Below are 17175 nucleotides of genomic sequence, written 5' to 3'. Positions count from 1 at the left end.
TGTAGTGTGATGTGTAGAGAGGAGTGTGTAGTGTGGTGTGTAGAGAGGAGTGTGTAGTGTAATGTGTAGAGAGGCGTGTGTAGTGTGGTGTGTAGAGAGGAGTGTGTAGTGTGGTGTTTAGAGAGGAGTGTGTAGTGTGATGTGTAGAGAGGAGTGTGTAGTGTGGTGTGTAGATATGAGTGTGTAGTGTAGAGGCGTGTGTAGTGTGATGTGTAGAGAGGAGTGTGTAGTGTGATGTGTAGAGAGGAGTGTGTAGTGTGGTGTGTAGAGATGAGTGTGTAGTGTAGAGGCGTGTGTAGTGTGATGTGTAGAGACGAGTGCATAGTGTAGTGTGGTGTGTAGAGAGGAGTGTGTAATGTGGTGTGTAGAGAGGAGTGTGTAATGTGATGTGTAGAGGAGTGTGTAGTGTGGTGTGTAGAGAGGAGTGTGTAGTGTGGTGTGTGTATAGAGAGGAGTGCATAGTGTAGTGTAATGTGTAGAGGAGTGTGCATTGTGATGTGTAGAGAGGAGTGTGTAGTTTGGTTTGTAGAGATGAGTGTGTAGTGTGGTTTGTAGAGAGGAGTGTGTAGTGTAGAGGCGTGTGTAGTGTGATGTGTAGAGAGGAGTGCATAGTGTAGTGTGGTGTGTAGAGAGGAGTGTGTAGTGTGGTGTGTAGAGAGGAGTGTGTAGTGTGGTGTGTAGAGAGGAGTGTGTAGTGTGGTGTGTGTATAGAGAGGAGTGCATAGTGTAGTGTAATGTGTAGAGAGGAGTGTGTAGTGTGATGTGTAGACAGGTGTGTTTAGTGTGGTGTGTAGAGAGGAGTGTGTAGTGTAATGTGTAGAGAGGAGTGTGTAGTGTAATGTGTAGACAGGAGTGTGTAGTGTGGTGTGTAGAGATAAGTGTGTAGTGTAGAGGCGTGTGTAGTGTGATGTGTAGAGAGGAGTGTGTAGTGTAGAGGCGTGTGTAGTGTGATGTGTAGAGAGGAGTGTGTAGTGATGTGTAGAGAGGAGTGTGTAGTGTAATGTGTAGAGAGGAGTGTGTAGTGTAATGTGTAGACAGGAGTGTGTAGTGTGGTGTGTAGAGATAAGTGTGTAGTGTAGAGGCGTGTGTAGTGTGATGTGTAGAGAGGAGTGTGTAGTGTGATGTGTAGAGAGGAGTGTGTAGTGTAGAGGCGTGTGTAGTGTGGTGTGTAGAGAGGAGTGTGTAGTGTAGAGGCGTGTGTAGTGTGATGTGTAGAGAGGAGTGTGTAGTGTGATGTGTAGAGAGGAGTGTGTAGTGTAGAGGCGTGTGTAGTGTGGTGTGTAGAGAGGAGTGTGTAGTGTAGAGGCGTGTGTAGTGTGATGTGTAGAGAGGAGTGTGTAGTGTGATGTGTAGAGAGGAGTGTGTAGTGTAGAGGCGTGTGTAGTGTGGTGTGTAGAGAGGAGTGTGTAGTGTAGAGGAGTGCGTAGTGTGATGTGTAGAGAGGAGTGTGTAGTGTGGTGTGTAGAGATGAGTGTGTAGTGTAGAGGAGTGTGTAGTGTGATGTGTAGAGAGGAGTGTGTAGTGTCATGTGTAGAGAGGAGTGTGTAGTGTGGTGTGTAGAGATGAGTGTGTAGTGTAGATGCGTGTGTAGTGTGATGTGTAGAGAGGAGTGCATAGTGTAGTGTAATGTGTAGAGAGGAGTGTGTAGTGTGGTGTGTAGAGAGGAGTTTGTAGTGTGATGTTTAGAGAGGAGTGTGTAGTGTGGTGTGTAGAGAGGAGTGTGTAGTGTAATGTGTAGAGAGGCGTGTGTAGTGTGGTGTGTAGAGAGGAGTGTGTAGTGTGGTGTTTAGAGAGGAGTGTGTAGTGTAGAGGCGTGTGTAGTGTGATGTGTAGAGAGGAGTGTGTAGTGTGATGTGTAGAGAGGAGTGTGTAGTGTGGTGTGTAGAGATGAGTGTGTAGTGTAGAGGCGTGTGTAGTGTGATGTGTAGAGAGGAGTGCGTAGTGTGATGTGTAGAGAGGAGTGTGTAGTGTGGTGTGTAGAGATGAGTGTGTAGTGTAGAGGAGTGTGTAGTGTGATGTGTAGAGAGGAGTGTGTAGTGTGATGTGTAGAGAGGAGTGTGTAGTGTGGTGTGTAGAGATGAGTGTGTAGTGTAGAGGCGTGTGTAGTGTGATGTGTAGAGAGGAGTGCATAGTGTAGTGTAATGTGTAGAGAGGAGTGTGTAGTGTGGTGTGTAGAGAGGAGTGTGTAGTGTAATGTGTAGAGAGGAGTGTGTAGTGTGGTGTGTAGAGAGGAGTTTGTAGTGTGATGTGTAGAAGGAGTGTGTAGTGTGATGTGTAGAGAGGAGTGTGTAGTGTGGTGTGTAGAGAGGAGTGTGTAGTGTAATGTGTAGAGAGGCGTGTGTAGTGTGGTGTGTAGAGAGGAGTGTGTAGTGTGGTGTTTAGAGAGGAGTGTGTAGTGTGATGTGTAGAGAGGAGTGTGTAGTGTGGTGTGTAGATATGAGTGTGTAGTGTAGAGGCGTGTGTAGTGTGATGTGTAGAGAGGAGTGTGTAGTGTGATGTGTAGAGAGGAGTGTGTAGTGTGGTGTGTAGAGATGAGTGTGTAGTGTAGAGGCGTGTGTAGTGTGATGTGTAGAGACGAGTGCATAGTGTAGTGTGGTGTGTAGAGAGGAGTGTGTAATGTGGTGTGTAGAGAGGAGTGTGTAATGTGATGTGTAGAGGAGTGTGTAGTGTGGTGTGTAGAGAGGAGTGTGTAGTGTGGTGTGTGTATAGAGAGGAGTGCATAGTGTAGTGTAATGTGTAGAGGAGTGTGTAGTGTGATGTGTAGAGAGGAGTGTGTAGTTTGGTTTGTAGAGATGAGTGTGTAGTGTGGTTTGTAGAGAGGAGTGTGTAGTGTAGAGGCGTGTGTAGTGTGATGTGTAGAGAGGAGTGCATAGTGTAGTGTGGTGTGTAGAGAGGAGTGTGTAGTGTGGTGTGTAGAGAGGAGTGTGTAGTGTGGTGTGTAGAGAGGAGTGTGTAGTGTGGTGTGTGTATAGAGAGGAGTGCATAGTGTAGTGTAATGTGTAGAGAGGAGTGTGTAGTGTGATGTGTAGACAGGTGTGTTTAGTGTGGTGTGTAGAGAGGAGTGTGTAGTGTAATGTGTAGAGAGGAGTGTGTAGTGTAATGTGTAGACAGGAGTGTGTAGTGTGGTGTGTAGAGATAAGTGTGTAGTGTAGAGGCGTGTGTAGTGTGATGTGTAGAGAGGAGTGTGTAGTGTAGAGGCGTGTGTAGTGTGATGTGTAGAGAGGAGTGTGTAGTGATGTGTAGAGAGGAGTGTGTAGTGTAATGTGTAGAGAGGAGTGTGTAGTGTAATGTGTAGACAGGAGTGTGTAGTGTGGTGTGTAGAGATAAGTGTGTAGTGTAGAGGCGTGTGTAGTGTGATGTGTAGAGAGGAGTGTGTAGTGTGATGTGTAGAGAGGAGTGTGTAGTGTAGAGGCGTGTGTAGTGTGGTGTGTAGAGAGGAGTGTGTAGTGTAGAGGCGTGTGTAGTGTGATGTGTAGAGAGGAGTGTGTAGTGTGATGTGTAGAGAGGAGTGTGTAGTGTAGAGGCGTGTGTAGTGTGGTGTGTAGAGAGGAGTGTGAAGTGTATGTAATGTGTAGAGAGGAGTGTGTAGTGTAATGTGTAGTGTGGTGTGTGTAGAGAGGAGTGCATAGTGTGGTGTATATGTAGAGAGGAGTGTGAAGTGTATGTAATGTGTAGTGTGGTGTGTAGAGAGGAGTGTGTAGTGTGATGTGTAGAGAGGAGTGTGTAGTGTAGAGGCGTGTGTAGTGTGGTGTGTAGAGAGGAGTGTGTGGAGTATAGTGTGAACTGTCACATCCCGGACACGCCCCTCATTCCCTAATTCCCTCCCGACCGCATCACTTTCATTGTTTCCATGTCTGCGGTCGCCAAGGAATCAAAATCCCAGTCTCCCTGAGGGGCGGGGTTATAACGGCACAGACGGTCACACGTGGACGTGTATCAGCCAATCAACAGCCTGGCTATCTCTGGCGCCGTCCCCTTTGTGGGCGTGGTCGTTGAGAGAGGGGGTCGCGCTGGAGTGTAGTGGGGAGGGGACGCAACAGGAAGTGTGGAGCGTAGCTGCCGGAGCCGCCGCCGTGGTCGCTGCCTTATCTCATGTAAATATGGATGGGAACGGGTGTGCGGGTGATGGTGGACGGGGAGGAATGACGGCGGGCACCGGGCTGTGGGTGTGCGGCCGGCTGCGGGGAGGGCTCGGCGGACAGATGCTGCATGTGATGAGCGGCCAGGTGTGAGCTGACAATGGTAGCATTGTATCCGCCTGCTCCCGTGTGTGCGGCATGGAGCTCCTCCACCCCCCGTCCTGCCCCCTGGTCTCCTCAGTCCGGGCACACACTGTGCCATCTGCTGGGGAGTGATGGAGGGCATCAGTGTGACACAGGGTACAGTGCCCCCCAACCTGTCTGCCGACCACCACTCCCATTATTCTCCAATGGACTATGATGGGAGTTGTAGTTCTGCCACAGCTTGGTGGACCGTCCTGCCATGAGGTGGCCCCTATGGCATTGAGTCGTCCTTATAGGGGCTGGTCATGTGACTATTAGGTTACAATGATTGTTACTTTTAATGTGAATTTTCACCCCAAAATAAAAATGTCAATAGTAAAAAGGCAGTGTTTCCCAACCAGGGTGCCTCCAGCTGTTGCCAACTGACATCTAGCATGCCCAGATAGCCAATGGCTGTCTTGCTTGGTGGGAGTTGTAGTTTTGCAACAGCTGGAGGTCCCCTGCTTGGGCCACATTTGAGCTAATGTGTATAGCAATGCAGGTGCTACAACTATGGGGGTCATGGTGGTGGTCACCCGGCGGTCAGTGTCCTGTCTGTCAGATAGTGTTCACACTGTGCATATTTGTTGTGGATTTTCCCAATAGGGGTAAACTTAAAAAATCTTCTGCCAAACCGCTCCAAAAAGTGTGACAGATTTTGACTTATTGATGTTAATTGGTAAAGTCTGAGGTAAAAGGGGGGGGGGGGGGGGTGGTATGTGTTCATGCAGCACATCTGCGTTTGCCAGTCAGTTATTTGGAAAAATAAGTGCAGAAAATCTGCAGCATATTAGTCATATGTAAACAGACCCCAACTTGAATGAACATCGACTTTCTCTAAAGGGATGCCATAGGTTTTACCATAGACGGTCTATCCCAGTGGTTTCTAAACTGTGGCCCTCCAGATGTTGCACAACTATAACTCCCATCGTCTGATCCTGGTATTCATCCCGCAGCTTTGGCTGAATCCTGACACACTGTTACGCTTGTCCATTCTATAGTCAGACGATCACAAGTGATTGGTGCCTATCCTACGTTAGTACCTGGATACCCCATATAAGTGTACAGCAGTCATCCCCATCCTGTGACTCCAGCTGTTGCAAAACTACAACTCCCACCAGGCTATGACAACCTTTCTGTTAGGCCATCTTGGGAATTATAGTTTCGCAACTGCTGGGGGTGCAGGGTTTGGCGCTCATTAATGCATAGCAATGCTTAGTTTGCTCACAGGATCAGCATTGCTTGTGCATAGATCACGGTTTCCCAACCAGGGTGACTCCAGCTGTTGCAAAACTACAACTCCCAGCATGCCTGGACAGCCGAAGGCTGTCCGGGCATGCTGAGAGTTGTAGTTTTGCAACAACTGGATGCACTTTGGTTGGGAAACCGTGATTTTGGGTACATTCACACATATAGGATCTGCTGCAGATTTTCTGCAGCAGATCTCATCTTGTTAAATAGTTTAACGCAGCTTCAATTCTGCAGCAGATCCTGTATGTTTGTATGTAGCATATTTCCAGGGGGTTTTATGCTGCGTTCAGTTTATAACTGAATGCAGGATGAAATATGCAGTTAATACGTTACATGTAAACATCCTTTTATGTTTCCTCCTGTTTTGCACTATAGTTGTTTGATCAGTAAGTGAATATATCTTTTGCATCCCGGACCTCTACTAGGCATTGGCTTAGACAGTGTATAAAGGAATGGGAAGGAGCACTCACCGGTCTTCGACATCCAACTTTTTTTATTTCATATCACAAAATGGTGGCATCTATGCTTCACGGGGAGACCCGCTGTGTTTTTCGTTACCCTGCGATCCCTAAATGCCCGATTTTGTGATATGGGATAAAACTTTGGAAATTTAAAGGGGTATTCCAGGAAAAAACTATTTTTTTTATATATCAACTGGCTCCAGAAAGTTAAAGGGGTACTCCGGTGAAAACCTTTTTTCCTTTAAATCAACTGGTGGCAGAAAGTTAAACATATTTGTAAATTACTACTATTAAAAAATCTTAATCCTTCCAGTACTTATTAGCTGCTGAATGCTACAGAGGAAATTCCTTTCTTTTTGGAACACTGATGACATCACAAGCACAGTGCTCTCTGCTGACATCTCTGTCCATTTTAGTAACCATGTATAGCAGATATATGCTAAGGGCAGCATGGTGGCTCAGTGGTTAGCACTGCTGCTTTACAGTGCTGGGGACTTGGGTTCAAATCCCACTAAGGACAACAGTAAATAAAGTGTTATTATTATAATAACGTCAGCAGAGAGAACTGTGCTCGTGATGTCATCAGAGAGCATTCCAAAAAGAAAAGAATTTCCTCTGTAGTATTCAGCAGCTAATAAGTACAGGAAGGATTAAGATTTTTTAATAGTAGTAATTTACAAATATGTTTAACTTTCTGCCACCAGTTGATTTCAAAGAAAAAAAGTTTTCACCGGAGTACCCCTTTAAACAGATTTGTAAATTACTTCTATTAAAAAATCTTAATCCGTTCAGTACTTATGAGCTGCTGAAGTTGAGTTGTTATTTTCTGTCTAAGTGCTCTCTGATGACGTGTCTCGGGAACCGCCCAGTTTAGAAGCAAATCCACATAGCAAACCTCATCTACTATGTGCAGTTCCCGAGACAAGCAGAGATGTCAGCAGAGAGCACTGTTGCCAGACAGTAAATAACAACTCAACTTCAGCAGCTGATAATTATTGAAAGGATTAAGATTTTTTAATAGAAGTAATTTACAAATCTGTTTTACTTTCTTTAGCCAGGTGATATATAAAATTTTTTTTTTTTTCCTGGAATACCCCTTTAAGATCGGTGAGTCCTCCCTCTCATTCTGTTATATGTTGTTGCCTACTGTATATGCCTGTCTAAAAAGCTTACAGAAGTTGAGCTCCCTATAGTAGCATCTCTGGCCTATGTGTGTGTATGTATGTGTAATATATATGTGTATATATATATATATATATATATATATATATATATATGTGTGTGTGTATAATTTGTCCAGGCTACTCCTATAGTGCTCTGTGAGTACCTCCAATTTTGCATTAAGACTTTTCTAGTAGGTATAGGGATTGAATTATTGAGGAACAAATGTGAAAAAATCTCTTTTCTTCAATATAAAGTGGTTGTTTTTTTGGCCGTTAGGATGGTGGCGGAAAAAAAGGATTCCTCTTAAAGGGGTACTCCGGTGGAAAACTTATTTTTTTTTAAATCAACCGGTGCCAGAAAGTTAAACAGATTTGTAAATTACTTCTATTAAAAAATCATAATCCTTCCAGGTACTTATTAGCTGCTGAATACTACAGAGGAAATTATTTTCTTTTTGGAACACAGAGCTCTCTGCTGACATCAGAAGCACAGTGCTCTCTGCTGACATCTCTGTCTATTTTAGGAACTGTCCAGAGCAGCATATGTTTGCTATGGAGATTTTCTCCTATTCTGGACAGTTCTTAAAATGGACAGAGATGTCAGCAGAGAGCACTGTGCTCGTGATTCAGCAGAGAGCAGTGTGTTCCAAAAAGAAAATAATTTCCTCTGTAGTATTCAGCAGCTAATAAGTACTGTAAGGATTAAGATTTTTTTTTATAGAAGTAATTTGCAAATCTGTTTAACTTTCTGGCACCAGTTGATAAAAAAAATAAATAAATAAATAAAAGTTGTCCACCAGAGTACCCCTTTAAAGGGCTTATCCACCATAAGGTGATTTTAGTACGTACCTGGCAGACAGTAATGGACATGCTTAGGAAGTATCTGCACTTGTCTTGGGGCTAAATGGATATGTTGTGAGATTACCATAACACTGTGGCTAGCTTTTTGTGAACTGGTATTTCCTATTTGAGTTTCCTTGTTTGTCTACAAATCCCGTAATTCCATTTTCCTCCCTCCCCACACATCAGCGCACCCCACCCATTGAAACATAAATGAGCTGCATCCATTCAAAAGACCTGTGGTTTTCAATCAGGGTGCCGACAGCTGTTGCATTAGTTGCAGATTTCTCTCTCCCACCAAGCGATCCCTCAACCCATTGAAGCAGACAGGCTCCCTGTCATCAGCTGACTAGTGAGTCAGGTCTCGGCCGCATTGCAAGCTGGGAAAAATCTGAGACAACAGTCATTTTGTATGTTGATAAAAATAAATATTGGGGTGAAAATCACAGAAGAATTGTGAGAAAACCGTCACACACAGGTACAGACACTATATTATGAACTACACTAACTTTACAGCCCCTGTAGCATAGTCAAATACAAAAAAATCCCGGAATACCCCTTTAACTTTGTGTTTTTAGTTGCATTTGGTCCTTGGATTATAATAATTTTTCTGGTGAAAGTGACATTATATGTAGTGTTATGGTCTGATGCGTCTAAGTGGAGGTTTTAAGAAGCTTTTGTGGTACTGTATTAATGTGCTTGATGGTGGACAAGTATGCTCCGCTAATAAACTTTTTTTTTTTTTTTTTGGGGGGGGCTTGTCTGTTGGGCAACTAAGCTCAGGTCTCACGATCAGTGAGGGTCCCAGTGGTCAGACCTCCCACTCCCCTTCAGCTAGTTATCTTTCCTTCTATGGGTACTTAATTAAAGTGCAGTGTTTAAAAACAGCTGGAGGCACCCTGGTTGGGATTTATTGACATAACCTAAAGAGAGAAAAGAACGGGGCTGCTGAATGCATTGTTGCGCTATGGATGGTGCTTAAAGTGGTACTCCACCCCTAGACATCCCCTAGGATAAGATGTCAGATCGCCGGGGTCTCGCTGCTGGGGACCCCGGGGATCGCTGCTGCAGCACCCCGCTATCATTACTGCAGAGAGCGAGTTCACTCTGCACGTAACGTCGGGCAATACAGGGGCCGGAGCATCATGACGTCACGGCTCCGCCCCTCGTGACGTCACGGCCCACCCCCGTCAATACAAGTCTATGGGAGGGGCCGTGGCGGTTGTCACACCCCCTGCCATAGACTTGCATTAAGGGGACGGGCCGTGATGTCATGAGGGGCGGAGCCATGACGTTATGCTGCTCCGGCCCCTGTATCGCCCGTCATTACGCAGCGACAATCCCCGGGGTCCCCAGCAGCGGGACCGCGGTGATCTAACATCTTATCCCCTATCCTTTGGATAGGGGATAAGATGCCGGGCGGAGAACCCCTTTAATGGATCCCATGTGTCTTTACAATTTCAGCGCAGTTTTAGTTGGGCACATTGCCTGTCACATTCTACATTGTCATTCTGTTTACCTAATGCAGTGATTGCCAACCTAGTCTCTCCACCCTTTGGCTGTCAGGGCATGCTGGGAGTAGTAGTTTGCAGAAGTTGACAAGTCACAGGTTGCAGATCACTGCCCTTTAAAGGGGTACTCCAGTAGAAAACATTTATTATTATTATTTTTTTTTTAAATGAACTGGTGCCAGAAAGTTAAACAGATTTGTAAACGACTTCTATTAAAAAATCTTTTCCCTCCCATGGTATACTACAAAGGAAATTCTTTTCTTTTTGAATTTCTTTTTTATCTTGTCCACAGTGCTCTCTGCTGACACCTCTGTCCGTGTCAGGGCTACATTCACATCTGTTTTGAAGGTTCTTTTAGGAGTCTTCCTTGCAGATGCAACCAAAAATGGCGGATCAAAATAGCGCAGTAAATGCTACATTTTTTTCTTTTTTTTTTTTATGGTAACAAGTGCTGGAAACCTGATGGACCCCATTATAGTCAGTGGGGTCTGCTGGGTGCAGTTGTTATCTTGCTTGCAGAAGAATAACATGGCTGTGAACCCAACCTAATGCTTTCAAGCGTCGTCTCTGACCCCCTTCTGACCTCCCCCCCACTATTGTTGTACTTAGGTCAATAGATAAAGATAAGCTGTAACTTCTTAAAAATGTTTTGCTGGCGTGTGCTTCTCAGGAGGTTCCTTGCTCTACATCAGTGTTTCCCAACCAGGGTGCCTCCAAATGTTGCAAAACTACAACTCCCAGCATGCCCGGACAGCCTTTGGCTGGAGGCACACTGGTTGGGAAACACTGCTCTCCATGGTATAGTAGTATCCCAGGCTTCCATAGAATTGACATGTCTATTCTTAAAGGGGTACTCCCCTGGAAAACATTTATTTTATTTTATTTTTATTTAAGTCAACTGGTGCCAGAAAGTTAAACAGATTTGTAAATGACTTCCATTAAAAAATCGTAATCGTTCCAGCACTTATCAGCTGCTTTATGTTCCACAGGAAGTTCTTTTCTTTTTAAATTTCCTTTCTGTCTGACCACAGTGCTCTCTGCTGACACCTCTGTCCATTTTAAAAACTGTCCGGAATAGGACAGGGTTTACTGTGGGGATTTGCTCCTACTCTGGACAGTTCCTATAATGGACAGAGGTGTCAGCAGAGAGCACTGTGGTAAGACAGAAAAGAAATTCAAAAAGAAAAGAACTTCCTTTGGAACATACAGCAGCTGATAAGTACTGGAATGGTTAATATTTTTAAATAGAAGTCATTTACAAATCTGTTTTAACTTTCTGGCGCCAGTTTATTTATAAAAAAAAAATGTTTTCCAGTGGAGTACCCCTTTAAAGAGGTACTCCGGTAGTAAACTTTTTTTATTTTTATTTTTAAATCAACTGATGCCAGAAAGTTAAACAGATTTATAAATTACTTTTTGTTTAAAAAATCTTAATCCTTCCAGTATTTATTAGCAGCTGTATACTACAGAGGAAGTTCTTTTCTTTTTGGGTTTCTTTCCTATCATGAGCACTTTGCTCTCTGCTGGTGACAGAAAAGAAATCCCAAAAGAAAATTTCCTCTGTAGTATACTGCTGCTAATAAGTACTGGAAGGATTAAGATTTTTTAATAGAAGTAATTTACAAATCTGTTTAACTTTCTGGCTCCAGTTGTTGTTGTTGAAGAAAAAAATAAAAAATAAATTCACCGGAGTACCCCTTTAAGGGTATGTTCACGTGCTGTTCACACAGTAACTTGCAAGAAGTTTAACAGTGTAGGAAATCTGCTGCGAGTTACGCTACCATACACTTGTATGGGTTTGCGGACAATCTGCAATGGTGGCAGATTTGCAGATTACCAACGGACCCGTTAAAATGAATGGTAGAGTATATTTCTGTGCAGAATTCTGCACAGAGATTCTAAAGCAGCAGAGTCCCATTGAATTCTGCTGCGCTGTGTACAAGGCGGAATTTCAGTGCCAGATGTTTCCAAATTCCAAAGCGCCAGATTCCAAATTCTGTGTTCATTCATTCTGCGGACTCCACACGGAATACATAGCAGTCTGTGAGACGGCACATTCCTGTGTGCTCCTAGTGCTGTCATATTATGCCGGCATCAGTCTCCGGAATGTCCGCACAGAAATTTTTCCGTGCAGACATTCCAAAGTGTGAACATAGCCTTAGTCTTCACAAGGCTTTATGGCGCTATCCTCACGGAGGAACACCACCTTTGGTCCTAATGCCAGACAGACTACTGTCTTAGCACTTTGCACCCAGCCTGCAGTAATAGAACATTGACCCATGTGGACACCACATTAAAAATCTTTTACCGCAAATCAATTTTCATATGGAGAATTTCTGCAGTAGATGAAATCTGGATTGAAAATATGAAGGACATCTATATTTGTTATTGTTCCTGTCACTATAAAAAGCTCTTTTGGCCTGTGCTAGAGAATGATCACTAGAAAAAGCCGGGAGAGAAGTGTGCGGCTAAGCTCTTCTCTCCCCACTGTGCCAGCGACCAAGACAGTCCAATAGAGTTGTGCTCTTCTTCTTCTTCTCCTGGCTTAGTGTGCTCTTCTTCTTCTCCTGGCTTAGCGTGCTCTTCTTCTCCTGGCTTAGCGTGCTCTTCTTCTCCTGGCTTAGCGTGCTCTTCTTCTCCTGGCTTAGCGTGCTCTTCTTCTCCTGGCTTAGCGTGCTCTTCTTCTCCTGGCTTAGCGTGCTCTTCTTCTCCTGGCTTAGCGTGCTCTTCTTCTCCTGGCTTAGCGTGCTCTTCTTCTCCTGGCTTAGCGTGCTCTTCTTCTCCTGGCTTAGCGTGCTCTTCTTCTCCTGGCTTAGCGTGCTCTTCTTCTCCTGGCTTAGCGTGCTCTTCTTCTCCTGGCTTAGCGTGCTCTTCTTCTCCTGGCTTAGCGTGCTCTTCTTCTCCTGGCTTAGCGTGCTCTTCTTCTCCTGGCTTAGCGTGCTCTTCTTCTCCTGGCTTAGCGTGCTCTTCTTCTTCTTATTCTCCTGGCTTAGCGTGCTCTTCTTCTTCTTATTCTCCTGGCTTAGCGTGCTCTTCTTCTTCTCCTGGCTTAGCGTGCTCTTCTTCTTCTTCTTCTCCTGGCTTAGCGTGCTCTTCTTCTACTTCTTATTCTCCTGGCTTAGCGTGCTCTTCTTCTTCTTCTTCTTCTTATTCTCCTGGCTTGGCGTGCTCTTTTTCTCCTGGCTTAGTGTGCTCATTTTCTCCTGGCTTAGTGTGCTCTTTTTCTCCTGCCTTAGCATGCTCTTCTCCTGGCTTGGCGTGCTCGTCTTCCTCTCCTGGCTTAGCGTGCTCTTCTTCCTCTCCTGGCTTAGCGTGCTCTTCTTTCTCTCCTGGCTTAGCGTGCTCTTCTTCTTCTCATGGCTTAGCGTGCTCTTCTCCTTCTCCTGGCTTAGCGTGCTCTTCTCCTTCTCCTGGCTTAACGTGCTCTTCTCCTGGCTTAACGTGCTCTTCTCCTGGCTTAGCGTGCTCTTCTCCTTCTCCTGGCTTAACGTGCTCTTCTCCTGGCTTAGCGTGCTCTTCTCCTTCTCCTGGCTTAGCGTGCTCTTCTCCTTCTCCTGGCTTAGCGTGCTCTTCTCCTTCTCCTGGCTTAGCGTGCTCTTCTCCTTCTCCTGGCTTAGCGTGCTCTTCTCCTTCTCCTGGCTTAGCGTGCTCTTCTCCTTCTCCTGGCTTAGCGTGCTCTTCTCCTTCTCCTGGCTTAGCGTGCTCTTCTCCTTCTCCTGGCTTAGCGTGCTCTTCTCCTTCTCCTGGCTTAGCGTGCTCTTCTCCTTCTCCTGGCTTGGCGTGCTCTTCTCCTTCTCCTGGCTTAGCGTGCTCTTCTCCTTCTCCTGGCTTAGCGTGCTCTTCTCCTTCTCCTGGCTTGGCGTGCTCTTCTCCTTCTCCTGGCTTAGCGTGCTCTTCTCCTGGCTTAGCGTGCTCTTCTCCTTCTCCTGGCTTAGCGTGCTCTTCTCCTTTTCCTGGCTTAGCGTGCTCTTCTCCTGGCTTGGCAATCGGTAGGGGCCTGAACACTCAGACACCGACCGTTCAGAACTTTTCACATTTCTCTACAATGGTGTTTTTCCAAACAGTGTGCCTTCACTGATCAGATACATATCACCCCTTTAATTTGCAGTTCTTAAATATGCTAATGGAAATACCAGGTTTAGTTGCCGGCACGTTCTGCCAGGAACCTGTAGGGTGGAAGGAAATCTCAGGTTACCAGCAGTTGCTTTGCAGGTTCAGCATCCAAAGGCGATTTTTCCCATCATATTCTGGATTCCGTAGGTTTATTCTTTTGTACACACCTGATTACTGTCTGGATTGAGTCCAACTTCTAGATCCGTCCACGTCAATGGAAATGAAATCCACAGTTTTCTAGCTGCTAAAACCTAGAATGAAGTTCACATTACAGAACAGGGGATTCCATCTATGGTAAAAGCAGGGTGCACTGCAAGCTTGAAGCTTACCTTCTTGTATGGCAGTGTTTCTCAACCAGAATGCCTCCAGCTTTTGCAGAACTACAATTCCCAGCATGCCCGGACAGCCAAAGGCTGGAGGTGCCCTGGTTGGGAAACACTGTTGTATGGAGTGAGTGAAAGTCATGAAATAATGTGTGACCCTTGTCTGTTTGCGCTATTATGATTAAAATTTTTACTAGAATAAAGGGGTACTCCGCATTGTAAGGGGAAAAAAAGGCACTAGATGTGATACGTTTAGCAACTTTTTTTTCACTGTACTGTTGAAATGACACGTTATCTTTATTCTGTAGGACCATACGTTTACAATTATTGGAGAGAAGCCCAAGAGTGCTTAAAATTGACCCAGAACAGATTAAATTATATAATTAAATAAATTGTGTTTTAACTATTATTTTATCTGTTCTGGATCAATTTTAAGCATTTTGGACATGTTACTTGTTACTTTATACCCCCCACGTACACCTCCATAAACTCCTAGCTAGCTTTACACTGATTCTACAGTTAGTCCTATTTTTTTTTTGCCTAGCAATTAATTTTTGGTGTAGCCTTGGTGCATACACCACACTGTGTATCTCGGACACCCTATAGATAGAGCACACCCAACCCTCTTTTCCTATAAGAAAAAGAATATGCTTAAACATGTCTTCTTCTGACCCCTAGAACACTTTTATTTTTCTGTATACACGGATATATGAGGACTCATTTTCTTGCACCTGGATCTGTCATTTTTTTTATGGGTAGTATTTTTATTTCCACGACACTTTGTGATAATTTTTTTATACATTTTTTTTTTCAAGTACCGTATATGAATTGACCAAAAATTAGCAATTCTGGACTTTGGTAAATTTTTATTTTTATTTTTTTTTATTTATGCCATTAGTAAGGTTTCACTATTATTTATATTTTTAGGGCAGGGTTACACGGGGCTGCGGCCGGGGGCGCTCTGTTTGTCTGCTCGTAGTGGTGGATTTCCTTCTGCAGAGCTACCTTGCCGCAGCCATAAGGTCGCTCTGCAGTCCCTATGACTGCCGTGAAAAATGCTGCGGTTGTGCCCCCTGTGACCCTGCCCCAATAATTCAGACATTTTCGGACGCTGTGATACCAAGTATGATTGTTTATTTTTATTTTATTTGAAAAATGGAAAAAGGGGGGCAATTTCACCTTAGATTGGGGGATTATTTACATATATATATGTGTGTGTTTTTTTTACTAATTGTTACACAGCATTGATCAGTGTAATCTTAGCTGTTCAGGCTGCCTGTATTATTGGAGCACCGATCCGACAGCACGAAGGAGGTTGGGGGGTTCTGACAAGTAATGTGAAGGAGTAATCATCTTTTAAAGGGGTACTCCGCTACTCAGTGTTTGAAACAAACTGTTCCGAATGCTGGAGCCGGCGCCGGGAGCTTGTGACGTCATAGTCCCGCCCCCTCATGAGCCCTGCCCCCTCAATGCAAGTCTATGGGAGGGGGCGTGACAGCCGTCACGCCCCCTCTCATAGACTTGCATTGAGGGGGCGGGGCTATGACATCACGAGCTCCCGCCTCCAGCTTCGTAACAGTTTGTTCCAAATGCTGAGCAGCAGAGTACCCCTTTAAGGCTATTATTATACATATTATTTTATACGCGGATTTCGCTGTTGACTTTGGTGTTTGGGTTTACATTGCAGGTATCACTTATTGCATTGTAATGGATGACATGACTTGCGTCCAATCCACAGCGAAATTGTACTCTAACACCTGTTCTCTAACATTTTTTTTTTGTTTTTGTTTTTTATTATTATTCTATTTTGTTTTCGGATTCTATAGCTGAAATTCTGTGACAAAAGCTGTGCTGACACAGTGCGGTCACTTTTGGGTTTTTGACACGTCTGCAAAGTTGTGGCAGAGCTCTACGGTTCAGTGTTTTAATTCGCCACTAGAGATGAGCGAACTTACAGTAAATTCGATTCGTCACGAACTTCTCAGCTCGGCAGTTGATGACTTATCCTGCATAAATTAGTTCAGCTTTCAGGTGCCCCGGTGGGCTGGAAAAGGTGGATACAGTCCTAGGAAAGAGTCTTCTAGGACCGTACCCACCTTTTCCAGCCCACCGGAGCACCTGAAAGCTGAACTAATTTATGCAGGATAAGTCATCAACTGCCGAGCCGAGAAGTTCGTGACGAATCAAATTTACTGTAAGTTCGCTCATCTCTATTCGCCACTATTGACATTTGACGTCATAGTGTTTTTTTTATTATTATTTTTTTTACAGTGGTTGACCAAAAATGTGCCATCTTGGGTGATGTAGATAATAGAATCTTTTATTTATTTATTAATATTGATGCTATTTCTTGTACGAGCGGTTATGATTTTGTGGATGTCTTTCACTGTACGTGTTGTGATTCTCCAGTGATCTGTGGCTGCCGTTCTAGTCATGTTGACATTGAGCTGGTGGTCCCACGTGTCCATGTCTGGTCCCTGAGCAGCGTTCCTGGTCCGTCTTGCTGGTGTGAAGCCTCTGAGCCATTCCAGCCTTTGTCTCATGCCCTTTTCATTGCTCGCAATGCTTCCTGTTTTTAGAGCTTTTCATTGTGTTTGATTAAAAAAATAATGTCCTTTTTTTCACCGCCCTTTGTTAATAAAACATCTTTTATCTATTTATAACATTCCAACATGCTATACAAGGTGGCACAATAGGAACCTAAAAACACAGTAACTGATACATGTATACATTGCCTACAATGCTTCATTATAATGTGTAGCACATTCTCCAAGCTATGATGCAGTCACTGAATGGTTAAGAAATGGATTCATGCTCCGAGACCTCTCCACGCTGCAGTCTGACCCTGCTGCACACCCACTTTTTTTTTTGCCCTAAGGACAAGTGTGTCCCGTGTCTCCCAATTCCTTAATGAATGTTTCATGAACATATTAAATCAATTTTTCTCCCATCCGTTCCTCCCAGTGTTCCCAGTCTGCAGCTGTGCTGGGGGAACGCTGCTTTCCAGTGACAGTCTCCATGCACTGAGCTTTGATGCCACGACGTTCCTGCTATTGATTTCCTCCCCTAATATTTAGGATCTGATATGAAGTGGTGTTTGTGCACAATATGGGGACTTGTGCCAATGTTTATAGAGGAAATAAGACAGGACTGGGGGGGGGGGTGCGACTGCTCGGCTGCAGCTTTGGTTGTGAATATAAAGTGACTGTCCTCCGTATCATTATATGACGACTCTGTTTGGAGATAGCCAG

The 17175-nt window shown here is 44.5% G+C and overlaps 1 protein-coding gene across 1 annotated transcript in view; it reads left to right on the top strand.

Moving 5' to 3' along the window:
- Positions 1-3944: 3944 nt before the first annotated feature.
- The window catches only part of SESTD1 (SEC14 and spectrin domain containing 1), a 194174-nt gene continuing 180943 nt past the window's right edge, over positions 3945-17175 (top strand). The window contains exon 1 of the mRNA XM_056534338.1: positions 3945-4094. The gene's annotated coding sequence lies outside the window, so the exon portion shown is untranslated. The remainder of the gene's footprint in view (positions 4095-17175) is intronic.

This window comes from Hyla sarda, chromosome 8, assembly GCF_029499605.1.
Source record: "Hyla sarda isolate aHylSar1 chromosome 8, aHylSar1.hap1, whole genome shotgun sequence".
Lineage (NCBI taxonomy): Eukaryota > Metazoa > Chordata > Amphibia > Anura > Hylidae > Hyla > Hyla sarda.
Note: the sequence above shows the minus strand (reverse complement) of the source record. Positions and strands in the feature narration are given on the sequence as shown.